Source organism: Equus caballus, chromosome 21 (genome assembly GCF_041296265.1).
Source record: "Equus caballus isolate H_3958 breed thoroughbred chromosome 21, TB-T2T, whole genome shotgun sequence".
In the NCBI taxonomy this organism is placed as follows: domain Eukaryota; kingdom Metazoa; phylum Chordata; class Mammalia; order Perissodactyla; family Equidae; genus Equus; species Equus caballus.
Window position 1 is genome coordinate 68,790,477 of NC_091704.1, and position 19,394 is coordinate 68,809,870.

At 43.5% G+C, this 19,394-nt stretch overlaps 1 long non-coding RNA gene across 1 annotated transcript; it reads right to left on the reverse strand.

Annotated features, from left to right (window-relative positions):
* Window positions 1-1,830: 1,830 nt before the first annotated feature.
* On the reverse strand, window positions 1,831-3,633 carry LOC138919904 (uncharacterized). The gene is made up of 3 exons (XR_011430448.1): window positions 3,595-3,633; window positions 3,466-3,516; window positions 1,831-1,968 (listed from the first exon to the last, which is right to left on the reverse strand). It is a non-coding gene; the product is annotated as an uncharacterized lncRNA (long non-coding RNA).
* Between the last annotated feature and the right edge of the window lie 15,761 nt (window positions 3,634-19,394).

The following is a 19,394-nucleotide window of genomic DNA, read 5'->3' on the forward strand; positions in this document are numbered from 1 at the left end:
TTCAGCCTCCTTTTCTTTTTTGTTTGTGTGTGTTTCTCTTTCTAGTTTCTTCCTGTTTCTCTGCTGTCTCCTTCTCAATCCTCTTACCCACCCCAGCTCTCAAACCTTGGTAGTCTTTCAGTCTCTGCCCTCAACTCTCTTCTCATTTCTCAGCCTGTACCTGGACAATTTGACCTGTGTTTTTTGAACTATCACCTCTAGTCTTATCTCCCTCAACTCCTGTTTTATTTGTTTTTCTTTATCTGTACTCAGACGTTCTTCCGATCTCTAAATTTATGTACCTAATTGGCTAGTAGACATCTCTGCCTGCCTATCTTCAGGCTGAGTACTATTTGAAAAGCACTCCTTTGTGGACAGTTCACTGACTCTTCACCAAGTCTCTTACTGGAGAAGAAAGGCTATATGTGTGGATCACTAGACACTAAGCAAGCCTGAGGGCAGTACTTAACGGAGGTCATTCTTTACAGAGTCTGTTCTACTTGAGATTGTGGGTGGACGTCCCTGGAGCTGCTAGGTGAGCCATGGTTGCCACCTTTGAAGACATTCTTACTATAACTCTATACATGCAACACATGCTGCATCTGACAATCTGCACAAGGTCTTAGAAACACAGATCGTGTGCAACCCCAAGTGGGCACCTTGCCTACTGCAGGTAGCCTGCTCAGCTACCTGCCATCCATGAAAAGCTGACCTGATCCTGCTGATAAGCCTCATTGCATTGCAAGCTTAACTACTGAAATTAACTGAAGAGTCCCATTTCATAATTTTCAAGGTGGAAATGGAATAAGCAGGATCAGCAATAAGCTGTGATACAGCCTGATGCACTTAGGAGCTCGTCCGTAGCTTGTAGGTGAACATGTGCAGCTGTGTCAGACTTTCCCATGAAGACTCCTTCGTGAGGTGCCTATTTTTGGTGTCCTGGATCCTGTCCTTTGTTTATTATGATTGCAGTTTTGTTTTTTGTCTTTTTAAAAAACTATTTAATATAGCTCTTTCTTTCATGTAGTTTTAAATAATCCCTCAAATACCTAGTTCGTGGACTTGTCCAAGGTGGCCTTAATGTTCCTCTCAGCTTGACTGAGCTTTAGACAAATTTCTTCCTGACTCTTGGCCCATGGTCTCTCTTTCCTTTGAGCATTTTCTGTAGAAAACTTGTAATTATCAATTTTTTTCTGCGTCTTTGAGATACGTGGAACTCTTTTTAAAAGTCTCTTGCCACTTTTACAACCCAGGAATGTCTTTCTCAAGAACCTGGAATCCATGCTTTTGAAATGTGATCATCAAGGAAGATAATGTTTTTATCTCCTGGTCTCTGTGGGAGGGTAGGAACCTAACTTCAGTGAGTGACAATTAGCAAACACAGATGGCCTAATCACAGAGATAAACATTTGCAGACTCAGGAATAATGCAGTGTGCTGGACCCACCCCACTGACGAACTTCTCCCCTCACATCCTACACTGCTTTTTCGCTAGCTCATTCCAGCAAATTGAACCCACTGCTCTTTGTTTCAGAAGAGTTGAGTTCAGACTGAGTCCTGCTCTCCCTCCTCTGTTGAAAAACCTTTGATTCCAGTCTTCTTTGCCCATTTAACCTTGTCCCGTGCAATTTTTGCTTTGACGAACTACTCTAATTGGGTTACATTCTTCTCCTTTCCCAGATATATCAGGTCAATGCTGTTTCTATAGAGTTATAAAAAAGTCTGAGTAACAGAAAATGATGGAGTCCACATCTAATCAACCATTAAGTATGTAGGCTGCATGGAGACATCAGTAATACTTAGCAAGACTCAAAATCTATTTAATCATGGGGCTTTCTTCTTTTTTCAGCTGACATTAGAGCACTCAGTATTCATGCACTGTTGTGTCCAGATGCTTATGTTTTCAGAACACTGCAGTCCGTACAGACTTTCTTTGCCTCTCGCTTCTGTGGCAGAGTCCCTTCCGCTGGAGAAGAAATCTCTCTCTACCCTGGGCAAAGATAAAAAAATAGTCTCCAGTTTACTCCCAAAGAAGAGATCTTTCTCTATTTCCTCTGGGAACCCATAGTCCTCAAGGTCATTTCTGGTGCTCAAAGGCATCAGTTCTGAACCCCTAAAGAAGATGGGGGGTTCCACTTGCTGGTGGACATTTTCGGGTCTCCTTCTCTACCTACCTATGTTCTCTTTTTTTGTATTCTTCCCAAAGAGCTAATTCAGGGCTTTCCTTGGGCATTTCCCTCCAACTGCTTTCCAAAGGATCTTTTCTCTATACTGCATTTTTCACCCAGCTAGATTAGATCTGTGTTTCAGAATCTGCTGTAGAGCAAGCTCTGCCCTTAAATGCCCTGTATTTTCAGCAAATATAACTTTCACCCTTGGGCCTTGGAGCTAGCTACATTAACTCTATTAATTCTATCACTGATTTATGTTCAGTCACATATGCCAAACTAGGCATGACACAGCATGAGAGGATAGGCAGTAGGAATTTTAAAAAGTACTCTGAAACTTTTAAAGTATTTTTCTGCATCTGGATTTTCACTTTGAATCATCTGGCTGTACTTTATCAGATTAGGTAATGCCGAAGAAGAAAATCATCCCCACCTCTAAAAGCATACCTCAAGGGCTTTGTTTGCGGTGAAAGAAGCATTTGTTAAATCAAATACATTTGTGATTTTTGACCGGCAACTGCATTAAAGTTTGGTAATTAGAGGAATCAGCATGAAAAATTGTGCATCATGCAATCCAGTCTCCCTTGTGAATCCAAACGATTGGAACTGCATCAAGCAACTTGATTAATCAAATAAAATGGCTCCATCAGGGCTATTAGGGTATCAGTGATTTACTCTTAAAGTAGCGAAATACTGCAGCTGACTTTGAAATCATTTTTAAAACTAAAAGCAAATGTCTACATCTGAATGGGCAGTACATTTCTCTAGCATCAGTACCACTCCCCACAATAATGCGTACATTCACAGTATTACACGAGTCACTGCCATCTGTTCTCTCTCTTTCTTTTTTTGTAGGAGAATAAAAATCCATTAGATTTTAAGAGAAAAATACATGTATAAGACTTTTTAATTCTGGTTAGTGTTTTATTTTCTTTTTAATGCAAGAATGGTCTTTTAGGGTTTAGACTGGCCACCCTTTTTATGGCCAGTTTCATACATTCTGTTCCTTAAGTCTAGATCAAGGGAGGCGTTTTAACAACAAAGTGATCTTCAATTAAAATGCCATCTGGAATTGAGTAGTCATTGTACATCTTCTTTGGATGTCTTTCCAATGTAAAACAAAATGGCTCTTTATTTTTGCAGTCGTGTGCCCAGGCACATTCTTTTTTGCATGCATAGACAGCATGGAAGGGTCAAAATGTATGGCTGAAGGGAGGGAAAGAGGAGACTGCATTCCCTGTCATGGGTTGTTGGTGTGTGTCTAACTTCATTAACTCTGTCACTCAAAATGGGTGTCCTGCTCCCAGCACCCGTCATACCTGTGGCACAAACGGGACAATCCTGTTTCCTGGCCTCCACAACATCTGCATCTATTGAGAAAAACTTAAACTCAACATGCAACAGGAACCACAACCAAACAAACAATCGGAAGAGTTTCTTGTCCCTACCCTTCATCTGTGTTCAGCATCTGCAGGGTGAGAAGGATGATGGTCTCTGAAGGTTCTGATTACACAACATAACAATGGTGTCTGTGACATCACCCCGGACCGGAAAAAGCAGTCACAAGAGTATATTTTCCATTATTGTATTGCAATCAAATGGGAAAGCATGAGTATCAGGAATATATTTGTTTTGTAATTCTATTAGTGGTATTGAGAAAAATGAGCAAACAATCTGAAAATAAACCTTAATTTATTTTACTACAAAAAAGTATTACGAACCCCTTTAAATAAATAATAAAATAATTATATACGTGCATATTCACTACCAAGTAGAATGCAACAAGCAAGAATTTTCCAGAAATCTCCACGGACTCTACATTGAAGTATGAACATTCTTTCCTTGTTTTCTGATCTTTGACATGTGAAAACTCATTTTGACTGATACTAGTGGTATATAAAATCATTTAACCAGAAGTTCTTTTTATTGGTATCAGGAATACTATTCTCAGTGACACCAATGTGCCAGTCAGCATTTTTTTCTTGGTTCTGAACTTCTGATTCATGCAGTTTCCAAATTGCCAAGTTTTTCTGCCTAATGAAGCCCAACAGGTTTCCATCATCCAGACATGAAACTCAGTGTTATATTTTTCTTCCTTAAATCAAAATGCTTACCTTTGCTTGTTTCCAATGTATTTACTTTTATTTCTAAACCAAAGGACCCTTGGCTTTTTCTCCCCATTTCTATTTACCTATTGGGGCAGCATTTTAAATCCTTTCTTCTAGGTGACTTATGACATGTAAGTGAGTGCCCCACACTTCTGTTGTTGAAATTGAAGCCCAAGACCAGGAAGAGCTTACCTGCAGCCCCTGATCATAGTTAATATCATAACCCATGGCCCCGAGGAAGTTTGGGAAATGTTGAAGACCTATTCCCTTAGAGATGCACAAGGGACACCACTATATTAACAGGTTCTAGAAATTCTGAACTTGAAAAAGAGGGGAGAGGGAACTTAACTTAGTGTTTCTCCAACTTTTTTTTGTTTTTGCTTTTGAGCAAGATTAGCCCTGAGCTAATATCCACTGCCAATCCTCCTCTTTTTGCTGAGGAAGACTGGCCCTGAGCTAACATTCATGCCCATCTTCCTCTACTTTATATCTGGGACGCCTGCCACAGCATGGCTTGATAAGCAGTGCATAGGTCTGCACCCAGGATTGGAACCGGCAAACCCTGGGCCACCAAAGCAGAGCACATGAATTTAACCGCTGTGCCACTGGGCCGGGCCCCTCTCAAACATTTTTGATTACAGAATACATCCAAAAATGTCTTCTCTTTTTAATGTCCCACTTGTTCATGTCAAGTAAAACTGTGACTTTGAGAACATTTTAGAAATAGATGCCATTTTTCACTGGACTTAAGAATTTAATGAAAAATTAGTGGAGATTAAATGATCCAACACTGTCTCTTGGCCAGAATCATTGTGATTAGAAGATCACAAAATTAAGGGCAACCTTGTCAACTTAATAACAGATCTTCAAAGTCCAGAGGGGTCTGTAATGGTTCTTAAACATAGAATCAAAGCTCAGATCTACATTCTCATTATAGCAGGGGTTCAAAAGCATTCTAGAAATACATATAGGCATTGATTTCAGCCACCACATTATTCAGAATCTTTGATGTGTAGTTATTGTTTTTGGTTTGGATGAGACCACCTAGCTCTTTGAGAGAAGAGCTTGATTCCTAAAAGCTGTTTAGGTTATGCCCTGATGTAGCAAACAGCCTCAAGAATTCTAGAATCAGCAAGAATTCTGGATCATTTCACAAGAGTAGATTGGGGTGCCAAAGGTCTTTCCGAAGTTCTTGAACTCTTCCTGATTTATACATTTTTCATTTCACTAAAGCTAGAAAACTTAGACCAATTTTTATAGCAAAAGTCAAACCTGACAACTTTTGTTGTTCAGAGAGTCAGTTTCTTTGACTATTTGTGAAACACGCCACCAGTTGGAAGCTAGTGGTGGTCTCATCTCTATCAAGAATATCCCCATTGACTTCTCCCTTTCACACCTCAGGAGGGTGGTGGATGACATTTCTTAATACCTGAATGAGTAACAACAAGGTAATTATAGCTACAAATAGTATGTTTTTCTGTTTTGTAGACTCAGAGAAATTGAGCAAGAGAAGAGGAAATAATATAATTGAGTATCTTAGGCAGCTCAGGCCACCGTAACAAAATACCATAGACTTGGCAGCTTAAACAGTGGAAATTTATTTTCTCACAGTTCTGGAGTCTGGAAGTCCAAGATCAGGGTGCCAGCACAATCAGGCTCTGGTGAGGGCCTGTTTCTTGGCCTGTAGATGTCTACCTTCTTGCTGTGTCCTCACATAGCCTTTTCTCAGTGCATGAGCATAGAGAACGAGAGAGAGAGAATGAGCAAGCTCTCTGGTGGGCCTGACCTTCATGACCTCATCTAACTCTAATCAAATCCCAAAGGCCCCATTTCCAAACACCATCACACTGGGGGTTAGGGCCTCAGCATATGAATTTTGGGAGGTGTTGTGTCGGTCTCCGCCATCTGATAGTCGTGCTCTGGGCTGGGAATGCTGGGGTACATGCCCAGGCCTGTACTACTTTTAGTGAGCCCCACAACCATTTCCCTGACCAGAGCCAGTATTGTGGCTGGACTGGCCCTTGTGGTTCTTATGACTGCAGGACGCACTTCAGCAAAAAGCATCAGGGAACTTTCAGGAACAAGATTTATTACTCACAAATCCTGGAGGGCACAGAGCACACCCAAGGCCACAGAGCAAGGTAATGGAGAGAGAGAGAGAGAGAGAGTGTGGACGTGTGGCTCTGCCTTTATTTGGGTCAAGGGTGGGATGTCTAGGGTTTCGTGGGTTCACTTTCTATTGGCAAATTTAATACATAAAAGCAGGAATTAGGTGTAGGAAGGGAGGACGGGTCCCTCAAATGGTGGGTTATCTGGGTCCCCCAGGGCTTTCTGAAGGAGGGAGCTTCACGGTGTGGGAAGGCTAATTCCCCATCTGGTTGTTTCGCTGGTATCTGTGTAATACAACCGGCAATATGTTTATTCAAGATGGATGTCTTTGAAATGGGTGCCTCAGAAATCTAAAAGTTTAAGGTCAGGCACCTACACTACAGGAGAATACAAACGTTCAGTCCCTTCCAGCACTGAGAAATTTCTAAGTGTGCAATTGCAAAGAAGAATATCCATGTCATCTTGATTTTGGCAGGAAGGCACCAAGAGTACACCAAAGAGCCTGTATAGATTATTTTTATTGATAGAACATTTGCTAGATTTATTAAATATCAAATTAGTTAAACGATTGAAATATATTATGGAAGTGGTAGAATCAACAGAATGTTTTAAATGCTCCAAACTCAAGCTTTAAGTGAGAGGACACAGACGTTATTGCACCGATGAGAAGGGTCTCTGTTGTATCAGCCCCAGGCACCCGCTCTTGGGAAACAGCTTGTCACAGGCAATGCTTCGGGCTTTGGCCACAAAGGCAAGAAGATGTGTCCACCTTAGATTTAGGCAGTGGCTGATCCTAGGGCCAACTGTCAGGAAACTCATGCCAATGTCCCCCAGCTCCGGGAAGAGATGCCAGCTACTATAGGCCTGACCACTTGCTATGCACTGAGTCATGTTCTCCCTAAATTCATGTATTGAAGCCTTAGCCCCTAGTGCAACTGTATGTGGAAATAGAACCTTTAAAGAGGTGATTCTGGCTGAACGAGGTCATTAGGGTGGGCACTAAACCAGTGTGACTGGTGTCCTTACAAGAGGAAGAAACACTAGGATGTGTCTGCACAGAGGAAAGGCCATGCAAGGACACAAAGAGAAAGCAGCTGTCTGCAATCCAAGAGGAGAGGGCTCAGGAGAAGCCAAACCTGCCAACACCTTAATGTTGGACTCCAGTCTTCATATAAATGAAGACCAGTGTGTGGTATTTTGTTACGGCAGCCTGAGCAGACTCTTGTACACCTTCTTCAGGGAACATTTTTGATGATACCTGAGTGGAGACGTCTTGCTCTCTTCTGCCCAAGTTTAAAGGTGCCTTATATGTACTTGTAGAAGATACCCAGAATGTTTACCCATCGATATGATGAAGGATCTAGTCTCTTACTTGTTCGACCACACACTAGCACTGGGCTGCTAGTCAGCTACAGGATGTTTGCAAAGATGTCTAGGTCCCCCAAGGGCATTTATCAACCATCACCAGTCACTTGCAAGCCAAGGACTGTACACAAAGAAAAATGCCACACAGTGTCTGCTTCCAAGGAGCTTGTGGTGAAACATTAGGTACGGATGGCCCGATATAAGATAAGTTAGCCCAGGCAATGGTTTTGGGCTCTTTGACTGTCTCTCTAGTCCTCTGTTTCTAGAACAACAACAACAAAATGTTTGGACTCTTAGAACGGGTCATTGGAATGGCTTTCCTTCACCTGTATGGCGGTTGGAGCTTCTACTCTGAGCTTAGACACCCTCACCTCAGTCTTTGTGGTCCTTGCTGTAGGTCTGGCATGACAGGTCTAGAGTTAGGCTGCTCACGTTCCTACAGCTGGGAAGGCCTGGTGAAGATGGCCATTCCCATCAAGTGTTGAAAATCCATTTGAAAGGCACTGCTTCTGTGAATGTTGTCATGTCATGTCTTGACTACTGCATGCATGTGACTTATGTCCACCATTTTGAGCTGGCTGGCTTGAGCCCACCACATTTCAATTCTTGCTGATGTGACTGGTTCCTCTGTCCTCCTGCTACGTGGTGGACATCTGGTCTCACAGATGGTGCTGCCTTTCTGTGGATGCTTAGGTTTTCTTAATTTAGCTATGACAAGAGGCTTCACAGTTGTTATCTGATAACCAAAGTGTTCCACTTCTGCCATAAATGCGTACCATGCTGTAAGAAGATGATACAGCTCACTTTGCACTCACTGGGCCTCACCAAGAATATCATGCCAAGTCGTAGGAGGACCATCACTCTGAAAGACAGACCATGTGCTCACGTCATGAGACCCGTGCCCTGCGCACTCTCCTGACCCCTGCTCCAGGGGGCACACTATTAGATGAGGCTCCTCCCTCGCCACATTGTTTATTACAAAACACGGTTTCACCTCATGTCTTCTTTGATAAACTAAAACTTTCTGAAATGTCTAATACAAGGATCTGGATTTTTCACCAATTCTCAGTCTTTCTATCTCTCAAAGGAGTATACTAAAAATTCTGCGTTAGACAGCATGGCCATTGAACGAGAAGGTGTGAGAAAGAGCTACAGAGGCCCCACAATCCACAAGACAGTTCTCAGGGCTTTTTCTCTTGTGCATCGCAATGATTTTTTTGTCCAGAATTCCCGTTCAAGGAAGTGTCATGGGATCTTCCCACCTTGTCACAGCCAGTTAGTGCAGGAGTGGGTGCATGGACCCACCTAAGTCAGTCTTTGAGACCCTACTCTTTCCTCTCCTTCCTCCTCCCCAACCCATTTCATTCACTCAGGTTTGATTCCTAAACAGGCAGGGCCAAAGTCGAGTTTGTGGGCTGTTGGGATGTACGGAAAAAGCAGCACGCCAGGTCACTCTATCACCAGCTGGCTAAGGGCTGGGGAGCACTGAGCAGCCACAGTCCGTAAGATGCAAAGCCAACGGGCAGAAATAACCAAGATGACTTTCTCCTTTCAAGTCTTAGCCTGCCCCCAAATCACCTTTCCCTTCTCAGGGCTGGGGTGTACAACAGTCCTGGGGCTCCACGAGCCAAAGTCTCCTTTTACATAAGTTGTTTGAGTTGGACTTGCATCACTTGCAACCAAACCTAACGAAAACATTAATAATTAGAATTAAATCTCACAGCCCACCCTGCCTGACAGAGAGACCAATTGCCAACTGCACTCTTTTTACTGTTTATAAGAACCAAGAATTTGCTGTTGAGTTGTAGACTTCTGTGATATCATTACCACATCTTTTATATTCACACAACTGAGAATGACATCGCCGTCATCTCTGGACTGAGATTCTCTCTGCGTGGTCGAGTGTATTGCAATCTGGAGCCAACGGAAGTAATAATTCCAAGTATTATTCAGGATCTCGATAATACAGTCACTATCTAATTGTCAAACTTAGTTGGGAACTATCTAGGCCTACGGATTCAATGTCAAGGGAGTGTTGCCTTTGTTCATTAAGGGAATCTATTCCCCCAGTGGGGGTTTTCCCTCTCAACCTCTGATTTGGACCACCTGCCTGGGGTTCTCCAGAGCACGTACTGAGAAGAGACTATATAAACCACATAGGCATTGTGATAACAAGCAACCTATAGGTAATGGACTCCAGAAGAATCAAGTAACAGAGGGCTTTGAATTATGAAAAAAAACAGATAGGCCACAGAACAATTTATCATATGTCTGTATTGAATTTATGACAAGTGACTAAATTGAGTCACTCCTTGCAAATTAAAATGTTTTACAAAGCAGCACCTCTTCATGCCAAATACGTTATTCTTTGTGACCAAACGTTTCGTGTTTGCAATAGCAGAGGAACTTGATGTCCCTGTGGATGAGTCTAAGGTGCTGACTGTTTTGGCACATTCCTGACCATCTCACGAAATCGGAGCTCATGATGCTCAAACGCGCTTGTCATTTCTTCATTAAGTACATGAAAAATATGTAAAAATGTGTTTTGGAATTGAGAGTATTATTCCTCTCTGGGAACTCGTTGAGATGAGTCTAAAGTTTTGGACTTGGGAATATGATATTAAAAGTACTGTTTTGGCTCTTGGCCTTTCAGAAGTCAGAATACAAACAGCAAAATAGAAAGGATCAAATTATTCTCAGGAAAAAAAAGTAGATTTTAAATCAGATTATGCAGAGCCAAAGTAAATAAATCATGTGGATAATGAGAAATAAAAGATTCCCGGTATGGAAGTGTTGGTCAGGAGGCTGGGAGGCTCAAGTTGTTACTGAGGGAGGGGCTCACTGAGATTTCTGCCCCCGGGGAGATGGAGGAACCGACTAGGCCTGGCGGTGATGAAGATGTCTTCTGGGGTAACTCAGGTCAGGGAAGCTCTCTCAGCAGAACAAAGCATAGCATCCGTAGGCACAGGTGTGGTTAGAGAGAAGACTGCCTTCTCACGTCTTCTACAAAAATTCGTCCTTGAAGTAGAGATGTGCTCTATTTTGCATATGGTATGAGATGGAGAAGTGCATTCTGGAAGGGAAGGCCCCCTCCTGCCTCCCCTCTGTCCTGCCCTCCACTCTCTCCCAGTCCTTGGTCATGGCCTCTGGTCAGGAGACTCTGAGACCAGCATGCATGCCTGGCCTCCACCTGCCACAGAAAATTCTTCCCCTGGCAGCGGCAGCTGGGGTGGGGTCCTGTGACATCCACATTGCAGAAGAGGGTGGAACTCCTTCTCTGTTGCTTGGAATGGAGAGATGGGGGTGGAGGCATGGGTTCTGGGGAGGGCTCCGGAAGGAAGATGTGGGAGAGAGAGGGGAAGGAGAGGGGAGCGAGGAGGTTGGTCACGTGCAATACTCGGCAAAGACCTGGGAGCATCCCCGGGACAGCCTCACGGAGATCTCAGCACTGAGGCCTCGACCCATCAGAGGAGGAAGCCCCACAGACCAAACCCTCTGGACCCTCCCAGCCTCCGGGCGGTTTGCTTGCAGAACGGGCATGTGATGTGATGCTTGGAAAAGGTGGCGACAGGGTGTCTCCTTCCTCCCAGGACGGAGGCTGAGACTCCAGTTGCCCAGCTGGAGAAACACCAGCCTCCAGGTCCAGTCCCAGCTCCCAGGGGAACTCGGGAATGCAGCCTCTGAGGCCAGTTATGGGAATCTATGGGGGCAGCTAGTCCCTTATCAATAAGTCCTTCAGCACCAACCAGAAACCTCGGAGGATGTGATAACATGGAAGTGTCAAGGGGGAGAAGCAAATCCCAATGAAAAAGAAAACTAAAACCAACCAGAAAAATACACAAAAATAGGCTGATTTAATTTCTCCTGAGAACATCCTAACATGTCTATGAAAAAGTGCATCACACATAACACTCTACTTTCTGCATCTATAACCTCACGAGCTATAGGACCAAGGCGGGGAGAAAAACCCACTATTTGACTTCTATTTCCTTTACATAATAATAGGTTTATGACATTTGCCAAATTATTTTCTCTGAGCCAATTTCCTTCCCAGTTGACTGGGAATAATGATGGTGCCTCACGCGCATCTGAAAGGTGCTGTGTAAGCTGCAAAGTTAAGAATCACGCTTACAATACTGTGTGCTAGCATCTGAAGTTCATTACACCTAATAATACTTACTGAGCATTTACTATATATGATATATTTTGCTAAACTTTTAAATTTATTTACTCATTTAATCCTCACAAAACCTTCATGGAGTAGGTTCTACCAGTTTTTGTGTTTTATAGAAGAGGAAACTTAGGCACAGAGAGGTGAAGTAACTAAACCAAAGTCACACAGTACGTGAAAGAAGTAAGATCTTCAACTCATCAACAAAAAATATAATTGCATCCGTTTTTTAAGATTACAAATTCTAGAAATAATTTCTGAAGTAGTAGAAACAGCTTGATCTTTCTGTTAAATAATTTTTATAAGACAAGTCAATTAACCACATAGTCACTATTATGGAATAGGCAAATGGATCAGTGGGACAGGGACCCCTCAGACGTCCACAATACCTGGAATTCTAGCAAGTGAGCAAGGTGCAATCTAGGTATATGTGGAGAGAATAGACTATGGAATAACTGGTGTTGGAGAGCAATCTGGAAGAAACAAATTGATTTAGATGCCCACTTCCCATCATCCAGAGAAATAAATTCCAGCTGGTTTAAAGATCTAAACAGAAGAAAGTGAAATTACAAAATGCTGGTCTTCACTGGTAATCTCAGAGCAAAGATGACTTTTCATGGTAACAAATAAAACAAAGAAGCCATCAAGAAGAGGACTAAAACAAAGCTTAAAAATTTCAAGCAGCAGCCTAGAGGAAACCATTTGCCATGATACCCATAAATATAGATAAATATAGAGACCTCGCAAACCGTGAAGGGAGGCACCAAGGCCAGTGGAAAAACAGGCGGAAGGCTGAACAGCAAGTCACAGAGAAATGAAGTGGACAGAGCCAGCTCACAGATAAAAGATGCTCCTCTCTTGATATTCCATGGACGCAGGGGAGACAAGGGGCAGCCATCTCCCACATGGTGAGCTTTTGAGAGCTCGAGTGTTTGGAAATATGAGATAGCAAAAACTGGTGAAACTCTCATATATGGTCGACATGGGTAGAAATCATCACAGCCTTTGGGAGGACAATTTGTCATTAACTATCGAAAATTAAAATGCATGCATTTTGCTAGTGATTCCACGTCAAGGACTGTTCCTCAGAGATCCTCACACACGTCATCATATACTTATAGTCGGCAGTATTTGTGATAATGAAGAAAGGAAAGTAATCCGATGCCACCAAAAGACAGAGGCAGAGTAAATGAGGCTTGCTTTGTCCATCTTCTGAAAAACCAAAACCAGGGAAAACCCAGGGAACCTGATTTTTGGTGGCAGGCTGGGGCCACTGCCGTTCTGACTCCTTGTAAAACTGTTTCCAGGGTCTCTCATATGCATGTGCCCCTGAGGGTTTGGAAAAGAAATACATTTTATCAGGTGAAATGGTTGGCATTGCTCTCCATGTAGGTTGCCACCAGGGAAAAGGAAACATATATGCAAAATTCAAACACTGTTACTCTTGTATTTCTTATATTCATTCATCTCTTACTTGACCGCAGGAAGAAATAAATAACATTATCATTCTTCTTTTGTATCTCCCCCACCCCTAGCACCCGGACTACTGTTAGGCATAGAATAGTACTTAGAGAGTTTTTTTGACTGATTCCTTTATTCATGGTAACTCTGATTCGGGGACACACTTTCTGTTGTCTGGGTAAGTGAGCACCATTCCTCCTCTCTTAGGTTTGAACTTCTGGATGGACATAGCCATCCCCTCCTCCTTGGGAGTCAGTTCTGTCCTGCCTCCGACTTTCCCTCTGGGCTGTCCTCAGAGCCTGGAAGCCCAGCCTCTCCTTGTCAGAAACAGAATCCATGAAAGCCTACTGCCTGGGGCTGGCCTGAGGGGACCCTGGCAACAAGAGGCCAGTGGCCGGTCACCAGTCAGGATTTCCCATCACTGCCTCTATGTAGCCTTTTTCTTTTAATTTTTGTTTTCTGAATGCTGAAACTTTGACATCTTGGCGCCTTGATGACCTTGGAGGAATTGCCCCTCCCGGAGTCAGCCCACTAACTCTTCCAGAGTCTTCTCTAGGAAGAGGAGTGCACCACTAGCCCTAGCCCGGGGAGCACGCCTTTCAAATGCACGCCAACCAATCCAGAGACCATGAGCCCAACCACCTCCTCTGGGCCTTGACACTCCAGGCCACTCTCCATCTGCCCTAATCACCCCAGGGCCAGGTGCCAGACAAGGAAGGGCTGCTCCTATGCCCCAGGGACCACTGAAATTACTCAAAGCAATCAATCGTAAGCCTGCTCACCTTGCCTCACTCATTTCTTCCCATAGAAACCACAATAAAGCCCCCCGCCGTGTCTTCCTTTCATTCCCTCTGTCTCTTGCCGGCCCCGGTGCCTCCCTGTGTGGCCCCACGTGGCACAGCATGCCTTCTATCTCTAGGGAACCCCAAGTGTAATAAACCCCTTCCCTCAGGAGAATCATTTCCACGTCTGCGTGTCTCACCACATCTGATTATAGCATCTCCTGGGCACTATTAGGACATCTTTGGTTCACATGTCCTTTCCAGGCCTCAATCCCCAGGAATGATCCACCTCTCGCTGGTACGTCCAAGATTCTTCAAAGCATTTCTTTTGAGAGCGTCCAGTTTACTTCTCCACCATCACCCCTCCTGTCTTTGCAAGTCACTTCCAGCCCAGTGCTCTGGGCAGCTTCCAGAGCTCTGCCCCTGTGGTTGTGGCCGGCTTGTCCAGACAGGCCCCAGACATCACTGCCACTGTTGTATTGGAGGCTGTGCCTGCTCCACGCAATGCAACTCTACAGGACAATCTTGAGAACACCTGTCTGGTCTGCATGAAGGGGCACAGGGTGGCTGTTAACCCTTCTGGGGTCATAGGCCAGAGCCAGAGGTGGGAAGGTCTGGCTGGGGCCAACCAGCAGACACTGAGCTGACAGCTCCCCTCACTCCCAGGTGCAGATGCTCCCAGATTTCCCTTGACCCTCAGGACTGTCAGAGAAGGTGATGCTCTGCAGGGGAAAATGCATGACAGACAAGTGATCTCCAAAAGAGTTAGCTTTGAGGGTCAGTTTTTTTATTTGACAGCCAAATTGCATTTTGGGACTGTGGGCAAGGTTGACCTGCAGTGTGCAGAGATGTCCCCTAGGTGGCAGCATAACCCCAATCGGCAAAATAAACAAAAGCCATCCCTGCTGCCATCATGGCAGAAAGGTGAATGGAGCGGCCCCCTGCCCTTACAGCTGGGCAGACACTCAGAGCAGTGTCTCCAGAGGGTTGGGACCCAAAGTTCCAGGGAAAAGAGAAAACTCTTCGTAAGAAGGATTCCCAGTCAAGGAAAGAGGCACTGTGGGTGACCTTGTGGATACGTGTTGAACCAAAAAAGGAAAATCAAAGAGGCCATCCTGGAATTCCAGCAGCTAAAAATGGCAATGGGGACGTGATCTATAGGGCTGGGGCATTCTGATGTGGGAACTCGAGATCAGTCAGGGGTGAGCGAGGCTGAGGTCAGAATCCAGGCAATCGGCTGGATTGGGGTTTGGCAAGAGGTCAGGACAGGTCAGGGTCCCAGACAAGGCACTAGGAAGCTGTTGCTCATATAATGTGATTCAGAAGAAGGATGAGTCATCATTGAAATCCTCGGGTCTGACTCAAGCCATGACCTTGCTTTCCATGAGCTACTGCTCCATCTTTAAAGGGGATTGCACAGTTTGAGCTCTTTGTTCCCAAAAGGAAACATCATTAGTTCTATTAAAAATGTCAATCCCAATATTGAAATGTGAGTTCCTGATATCGTTGTTTTTAAGTTCATTATGAAGCTCAGACTGGCTTTTAAAGAGAAGTGAGAGAGAACACATCATTGCCCTCGGGTGCCAACTCAATAAGGCATTGGAGCACTTATTTCATTAGTGATATCATTCAGAGACTCATACTTATGATGACGTACGGCATTGTAATCCGTTGTGCAGGGTCTGTCCTGCCTCAGTTCAGCTGTTGTGTCCCAGAACTCATAGCACTTGGCATCACATCTTACCCATAAAATGAAATCTATACGTGATTCTCAAATTGAGTTCAAAACAGCTATAGAAATCAATTACTTTTCAAATACCCATTGTGACAGTCAATCCAGTATCTTATTGCTCAGCCCCACTCACTGCTCCGTGTTCAGCTGTGAAACAGAGGAAATTGTTAGGAGGACACAGGGTAAATGGGAGGCTAAAGAGAAACGGGGGAAGACGAGAGTTATCCATGGGAGAGCAGTGTGTGGTGAAGAAGCAAGAAGAGAAAACACAGAAAACATGGTTTTTGCATCAGCTCTTGTGCTCACGAGGCCTGGATACACACACCTGTCACATCTCCGAGTCTCCGTTTTTGCATTTACCAAAGGTATGTTCTGTGCAAGCTGCTGGAAAATTCTGCCCCAGTTGGGACTATGTTTCTCTCCTGTAATTTACATGTAACAATATTCTTCCTTCCTCAAATTACACCCTCCATCCCCAAACTGAAGGGACACTGTACACAAAAAGGGGAGAGAGATGCTATTGCTGAGTCCTGGGGAACCACATGCAGGATCCGTGTAGGTACATTCACAGTTCAGCTCACGGATGGGCCTGCCATCAGCTCGTTTCACAGAAATGCAAACAAGATTTGAGGATCAAGTCTACCAGTTCCCTAACTTTTTAGTTATTTCTTCGGGTCCACTGTCAGCTTTTCCTTGATTGAAAGACTGTTTTCTATTATAAATTCATTAGTCCTACTGTTGTGACAAAAAGTTTGGGCTGATTTTGTCCATAACTATTGCATATATAAATTAGAAAATGCAGTAGAAATGATGACACAAAACTTAGAAAAATAGTTTACAATATAGTTCTTGTGGCTATATGTTCAAAGAATCTAGTAGATATATTGATTATGTCATACAAAAATTTCTATAATTTGTATGATCATAGCGCATTGATTTAGACATATTCTATAAACACCATGGGCCACAGTAAAAATTCCAGCACGATTTGTCTAGGCGTTTTACCTTACTGACATGTCTGGAGTAACATAAAAGAAATTAATAGTTCCCATCCTCAAAAGACTTACAAAAGGGAATTAGTGTTTGCGGTTAGTAGATTTCACTTGGATAAAATGTCAGGTATCAAATAATGTGATCAAAGGAAGACTTGATATTTTTATGCTGGGCAGTAACAAGGCCTGCCCTCTGCTCAGAGGAAACTAGTTCTCTGCCTCCAAAGGCTGTTCGCTGTACAAACATCTTTGAAAAGCCAGTCTGGAACAAATGCAGTCAGTGCCTCTCTTCACAAGATGTGCGGAAATACGAGAGCGCCGTGGAGAATCGCCTCCAAACTCTTTGCTATGTCTGAGATGCCTGTAAGAGTCATTGGCACGTGGAAGTCATTTGCTAACTATTTTTGAATGTGTATGTAAATGAAGGAGAGGCCAGAGATGACAGAGATTCATGATGGTGGTCTGTCAGGTAGGCAGACGAGTTTCGTGCCTCCCCGCCCCTTCTGACACTCAAGTTGCATGCTGACAATGCATTTCCGAGGTCCAATTGTGAGTCAGCTGTTTGGACATCTGGCTGCTTCTATGCATGAGGCATTTGCAAGTTTGGTGTGTAGCACTTGGAGACTGCCTGTGCACGAATGTCCAAGGTATTTTTAGCCTCAGCTGGTGGCATCAGCTCGGCCCCCAGGCAACACCAGCTGCAGAGGGTTTTGACACTCAGGGCCCTCCAACTAAATGGGCCTGAGTCATTTGATTTAATTAGCTGTCTCTAATAGTAAGAAATGCTTGTTCAGACCCTCAAGAAAGAGGAAGAGTTGATGTGTCCTTTGGAAAAAGGGGAAATTGCTTTAAGCGTGTCCCATTATTGGCACCTTCCTTCTTCCTGCTTTCAGTAGCACTAGCTGAGGAATGAGCTCCTCTCCATGGTGATTTCATGCTGCAGCTCACAATAGCAGAGATGCCGCTGAGTGGAGGTCTTGAGACCTGCTGGATTTGTATTGCTGTTGCCTTAGCAACTTGTCTTTATACAGAGAATAAAGACTCGTCCTGCAGGGCCCAGTGTGTCTCACGGGGTTGGGGCACCTTGTGCACAAAGTGGCAAACACTAGGCAGTTTGTGCAATGTTTAAAATGACAGAGCCACTTCTTCATGCTTGATGTTGGGGGCTGGTACCTATTCCTAGGAGAGCCTCTTCAGGAAGTGACTTAGACATCCTTGAGTCTTTGAACTTGAAGAATGTGCTTAAAGTGAATTTTTGAGAAATTCTCCTCTATTTTGTTCTGAAGTCCCATCCTGGAACGTTTCATATTCAAGTAGTTAAGTGCTCAGATATAAAAGATTTGGCCATTGGTCTCTACATTTATATATATAATGCTCTGAAAGCAAGCGCTTCACTCATGCACCTCCAGCACGTATATAAATGCGCAACTGTAGTTTGAACAAAATCTGAGCTAGAAACCCAGCTAGATGATTCTGTTTAGACTTTCAAGAGCTTTACCCTCGAAGAGAACTTGCAACACACATTAACATAGAAAGAGCGCACTTTATGCTTACAGAGGAACCCAGTAAAGTCTTCGGCTATTTCTAAGCAGTTTTCACACGTGCACCCTTTAACATTGTGACTAAAATGTCTCCGAATCATGATTTAGGCTATTTCGGAAGTCTGTGTGGCAGTGAATTTCATGTTACAAGATTACATGGCATGCATATGGACCCATAGCGTAGATTATAACACATAACACTTTCCTCAATCAATAATTCACTCAACCCATCTTAAACTTTGCTTAAATTGAAGGAACTGGGGAAAAAAATGATGATAATGGCAAATAAGGTTCTTATTTGAGGATAAAACTCAGTGAAGGATTCATAAAGGCTAATGTGTGATTATAATATAGGGTGATAAGTAAAACCACGAGGAAGAGCAGACTGCTATCGGAGCAAATGAGTGCTCCTGACTTAGAGCCATGGTCCAAGGGCCATGGTGTTCCAACCAAGACTTGAAGACTGAGTGCTATTTGTCAAGGGAAAGAGGGCAAGAATGCCAGGCATCAGGAAAGAAACATATATGATGTGTTCCTAAAATAGCAACCAATTATTAAAATATAGAATCTGCACTGATGACATCGTTGGTCTTGACTTGAGGAAATAAACTTTCTCTGGCACTGGAAGTAAAAGATAATAGAGGAAAAAAAAGCAAAGATGTAGTTTGTTCATACTAAATAAAAGACACTATAAAAAACACTTTGTATGTGACGTCACACTGACTTATGACAGGTCTCAAGCAACAGTAATCAGTATCATCCCAGTCGTCCTGAGCTCAGAGCTTAAATCACCTTCCCAGGACCCACATCTGGCTGCTTGTCATGCTGATGACACACATCTGCCTGATGCCAAAGTTGGGGGTTTCCACTCTTCTATGGGGCTCTGTCTGAAGCTTTCCAAAAGAAAATTAGACTTTATTTCTAAATAGTACACATTTTAGTCTCACGGTACCGATAAAGGTAAATTATGGAAACTCTAATGACTCT